Consider the following 6085-nt stretch of genomic DNA (forward strand, 5'->3'; position numbering starts at 1 on the left):
GACTTGAGCTACATCATTTGGATTAGCATTGTCACTCCAAATTTGTCAGCATTTTGATTGTACTGGTCAGCAAAACCAGACCACTAAGAGTTATCAGCATCAGCCAAAATAAGCTAAAGTTCCTTTGTTTCAACCCAAGCTAGCCACAAAAATTCTTTCATTTTTTAATTACCAGCTGTTGTCTGAGGCATGCAACAGATTTCTGCCTCTGATGTGAAGTTTATCATATGGGTACAGAAATTAAGTGTATCAATCACATTGGGCAATTCTGTGGTGTCCCATCCTGACAACCAGATATTCCAGAATGCTCCCAGTGAGGTTCCCCAAAAGGTGTTGGTGTGTTTCACAAGGCTGAATGTGGCTGATGAACAGGTGTGTTTCAAATTATGCAGCAATACTTTTGAGATGTCAGAACCCTGTCACCTCCTGTGCAGTTTGCTGAAGGAGCTTGCTCAGGATATTCAGGATATTTGATAAATCAGGTGTCTGCCTTCTCAGAGTCACTCTTCAGTACCCTTTATTTATCCTCACGAGCAGGGTGGGACCAGAAACCATCTTGAGCAGGAAATTCATCCCTCTTTACCCTTTAAGGAAATTTCTTGGCAAGATTCCCTTCTTGAGCAAGAAGGGGCTTCCCTCTCCTATGCTTCCCTGGAGATATAAAAAAGCCCCAGGTATTTCTACACAGTTTGGAAATATCTGTAACTGGTAATTACAACATCTTGAACATCCTCCATAAACCATGCATGGCTCTCTGCCCCAGAGTTGCACAAATTAAGGAGACTCTGTTCTATTGCCTTTCTTACAGTCAGGAACTGAAGAAAAATAAATGTAAGTATTTTCCTCAGGATCACAAAAACCTGTGCAGCAGGAGCAGGAACTGGGTTTTATGGCACAAACAGGAGTGTGATCAGTGCATCACTCCTCACAGGAAGAAACAAAGTCCTGTTGGACTCAAGACTTCTTTAAAGCCCATCCTCTCCTTCCTCCATACTTGACTGTGCCCCTTTTGCAATTCTAAAAACTAATTTGATGTTTTTATGAATAATAAATCAAATTCTTTCAAAAGCACAAGTTTCATTTTGTTTAATTTTAAGCTATATTTTTCAACAGTGTTCTGACAAAATGTGACAGCTCATTTATGTTGCTGACTTGTGCTACAAGTGTGGTACAGATGATTATACCACTTAAAAAGATGCATTTTCTCACCCAACCTTTTCAGCTAAAACTAGAACATTGCATTAATTTCTTCCCCTTGTGTTGTTCTGTTTTCATTCTTGTCATATGCTATTTCTTGAGTTAATTTTTATTCTTTGGCATAGCAGACATCAACACTGCCCTTTTTTGTTTAATATATTTTTAGACAGAACAAGAGAGATTTATTTGTATGAGATAAAGGTGAAAAAACCCACACTGACAGCACCTGTGTATTGCTGGTGGCAAATCATCTTCCTCCTTGTTTCTTGTTTATAAAATTTAAAATTCTTCCTAATATGATTTTTTTTGATATTATCACTGCATATTAATGGTGCTAGTCCAAATAATGCAAGGATTTGATATCTCATGAGAAAATCTGTCTTTGACAAAGCTTTGGACAGGCAATTCTTTCATATCTTTAAAATAAGGCAAGCCATCTTTTCAGAACAATTTAAATTGAATCTTTAAAATGTCAAGTGAGACACACCACTCCATATGTTTGGCTGTCATATAGAAAGGTAGTGCTTTTTAATATCAAACATGCCTCATTTCTCGAGGGATTTAAAGGACATACTGTGATCTGCAGTCTGTCTTTTACATTATTTAAATATTGTGCCAAATTATAAGTGCTTCATAATTACAATACAAATTTAATTTTATACTCCTTAAACATATGTTCACTACAAAAATTATGCCAAAGGTAAATTGATAAGAGAGCCATTATGAAGCTTTCAGCCTCAGGCACTTTGCTGTCTCATGGCACTCTTTTGACAATGGGGTAACATAAAACAACTACACAAACAAACCTTTTAAACCTTTTCTGGAAAAAGGGACAGCAACAATTAGCAATCCAAAATATGAACTATCTGGTCCACTTACATTATCTTTATGTACTTTATATGTGACAGAAAAATAATATTGGAATAAAACACATATTTGTCATAAAGGGATATGTGCAGGTGTGCTGAAGAGACAGCAAGGGCCATTGTCAGAACTCCCTGATAACAAAAATAAAATACTCTACTGCATAGCACAGCAGTTTCTCTTCTTTCCAAAAACACAGCCTATCAAAACACTCCTCATAAATGTTTGTGAGCCCAGAACTAAAATAACAACAATAACAGAAATTAACTAAATAGGAATAACAGACAGAGACCTCAGCATTCAGATTGAGCAGTTTATCTTTTCCTACTTTTGATCCTATCTTAATATGTGACTATTTAGATTTTTTCATGCTACTGCAATCCACCACAATAAATTGATAACATCCTTGCAAAATAACCAGAAATTTGCAAGAATAAGCCTTCCAAGATCTTCTGGTCCTTCATCTTTGTTTTGTTGTTTTTATTTTCCCTACAACATATTCCAATCCTCAAATATCTGTTATACAGAAGATTAAAAAAAAAAACCCAAAAAATCTTTGGAAGGTAATTTTTCAGTGACTTTAATGCAGTCAGGGTATTTTGTGAAGCTCCTGGGTCTCACAGTTGTTGGACAGGCTGCTGGGACAGAAGCAAAACCAAAAATCTTTGTGCATTCCCAACATTTATTTGAGTTATTCTTCCATAACCAAAGCTGACTGGAGTTGGAGTTGCCACTAAACAAATGACCTATCTCTGACCTATCAGTAAATCTATCTGGGTGGAGTCTCCACAAAACTTGAGGCTTTCCTATTGTCCTTTTGTCATTGCACAATATCAGGGACTTGGTAATTTCAAGTAGTCTCCAAGCTGCTTTAAATTGTTCTGTTTCCAGTAATTAGGGAGCAGAAGTTGATAGAATGCCCAAATCTATTCCTGTGGCATATTTCCAGGAGAAAACAGAGCCAATAATCTTTATCTTCAAATATCAAGGATATAAAAACTTCCAGAAAGAACATGCCTCATCACCAGCCCTTGCACAAACAGAGCACGCCCACATTGCTGTGCTGAGGAGCACAAACCTCTCCCAGCTGCCACAAGGGCCTTGCAACACAGGAAGCATAAGCAATATGTGAAAATACAGGCTGCCAGTGGTGTCATCCCAGAGTTTTTTCCTTTTTTTGTGACACTAGGAAAGCTTGGGGCCACATGTTGGTGTTCAGAGCTCTAGAGGATCAGCTTTGTTCTGAGCCACTGGGTTGTAAGTGAGCCCTACAGCCATGGCTGCTCAGAGCCATGCTTTGATCAAAATACTTATTCAAGATTTGCATCTACCTTCAATTTCCAAGGCAAATCTATAGTTATTCCCTTTATCTCACCTGATTTTTTCAAATAAGTTCAATACTCTAGCATTATTAGGAGATAAAGCATTCAGAATAATGAACTTCACCCTCTTCCCTTTAATTCTGCCCGTTACTTGTGAAGAAAATCTGGCTGTCCCTAAGGACTCCCCTCTGCCTTGGGTTACTTTCATCATCTGCTTTAAAACTCCCTTTTCTAGTGCTATTTGCTTCAAATACTATACTCCATAAATCTCCAGCTCACAAAACCAATAGTTAATATTAGCTTTGCTTGCTTTGAGTGATTTAATTAACAGCCAGCATGTATTATGGAAAATGATAAATATTTATAACTTCCAAAACATTCTTTTATTTGCTGCTGTGTGATACTGGAAAGGATTCACTAAGGTAAATTGAGTTTGTCTCAATTCAATTTAAATTTGTTCACTTGACCAGAAAGAAAACACTGGAGTTAAACAATAGAAATATGAAGTACATCTCTTATTCTTGGCTCTGCCACTCAAATACTGCAGGTAAGATTCTCCAATGAGCTGAGTGGTCTTTGTCTATACATATTAGCAATTCTCTAGAGGATGGAATACACAAAGCTACTTCCAGATGACCTCCATCCAAGCTAAGAAATTCATTAACCATCTTCAATCTAAAATTGAAATGAGAGCAACAAAAATGTTGCTTTTACTGTTTTATACACTTATCCTTCTATGAAAGCCATGGTAATTTATATATTGCTGCACTTGAAACACAGTTTCTGAGATTCCTTTGGAGAACATGATTCTCAGTGAGTGTTTTGATTCTCTTTTTTCTACCTATGAGAATGCCACTGCTACCAAAAAGGATTTATGTCCTTGATAATTCTCAAGCTGACATTTATAAAACCACTGGATGTGTTCACTTGCTCATTGTCAGAGGCAGCTGCAAAAGCCAGACTTTCTTCCTGCCCACTAAAATCTGCTTTCTTCTGAAGACGTAGAAACAGGCCCAGAAAAAATTACCATTCCTAAAAGGAGCTACACCTCAAAAGCCTACAATGTGGGTTAGAAATTACTTTTGCTATTAATTCTGATTTGTTGTACTAGCCTACATTAATTTAATCTCACCAGTGTGATTAAAAATACTCTCTGAAATACACAGACAGTGAAACTCAGTGGCACTGTTTCAGCACTCTCACACAAAGACTGACTCTGTGGAAATAACAGCAAAATATTTGAGCATATCCAGAAATCCTGGTAACCTAAAAAATGTTTCAGAGGGGTCTGATTGCCACACAAAGATGTCCATCAGATTCTGAAGGTGTCTCATCATAAACAGAGGCACCAGTTTCAGTGGCTGCTTTGCATTTGAGTGTCATGCCAGAATTTTGACACGAGGCACATAAGGGCACATGACATTACTTATCTCTTCTCCTTGACTCCCCAAACTCACTATCCCAGACCTATCTAATGAGCTGCATTGTTCTGAGCAAAACAATTAATGTGTCCCATAACTGCTGCCAAACCTCCATCTCCCAGTCAATGAAGGTAGACTCGAGTGTCAAGAATTTCTTATTAGCTGGATCTCTTATGTCTTATCTGAAATTACACACACATTGTCAATGTAAGCAGAAATTAAATATGACATGCAGTTCCTTACTGGCCAGTGCTTCCTCCACATTCCTCTCAGGGCTCTTTCTAATGATTATTTTCATATATGGCACTGCCTTGCACCACTCTACCAAGAACCAGACCCAGACCCAAACATTCCTGTAGGTGCCATGTGCCACAGGGAGTGACAGACACTCCTGACTCAGTTCTTCCAATGCCTTGCAGGCTGATTGCCTTACATACAATTCACTACATGGAGAAACATTTTTTTGGTGCAATTTCTGAAATATCTTCTTTCAGGCAATGCACATATCTCAGGACCACAAATTGGCTCCTTATGTGAACCACAGACCCAGCCCAAGTTACTTCCTGCCCTCAGGCACTTGTACCACTCCCTGATTAAGGATGACAGTGTTCCTACCTAGGTGATTGTGGCAGCACCCATCCTGCAGATAGCACTGCAGGGACTTGAGGGCTTGCTCAGGAACTGAAAGAACTGGGTTCTGACATGGCTGTGACTCACAATCTCCAGAGCACAGAAGAGAATCTGGGATTTATATGACAGACAAGGCATGAAACGATGAATGACATGATTATCATAAACCTATCCTTCTCCTGGAACAACTTTAAATGAAAGTGCCTGTGGTTTCTCTGATCTAGGTGGATCACAATAATGTCAGTTTACACTAGTTACATCCAGAGCATGCCAGCTGATAGAGAGCCTGGTACAGAGACACCTAAAGTGTAAATCCCACATGGCCTAAGAGGACACAGGTTAGACAAAATGGTAGAGGGTAGACAGAGCTTGAGGGACTGCACTAGTAAAAACTCAGATACTTATATTGCCGCTAAGTTGTAAGAGTATTTTTCCTATTCCTTTCTTTTAAAAGAAGCTAGTCTTCCCACAAGGGCTTGTTTTGACAAGGCATGTTCACCAGGCAGCTAACAAAAAGACAGCTGGTGACTGCTGGGGGGGACACAGCGGAAGGAAATAAAGTTCCTGCTCTGAACTGTCCAGCAGTGGAGGGTCAGTCATTACCTGCACCACAAGTTTACAATAACCAGGTAACTCAGGAGAGCATTCCAT

The sequence above is a fragment of the Serinus canaria genome, chromosome 6 (genome assembly GCF_022539315.1).
Source record: "Serinus canaria isolate serCan28SL12 chromosome 6, serCan2020, whole genome shotgun sequence".
In the NCBI taxonomy this organism is placed as follows: domain Eukaryota; kingdom Metazoa; phylum Chordata; class Aves; order Passeriformes; family Fringillidae; genus Serinus; species Serinus canaria.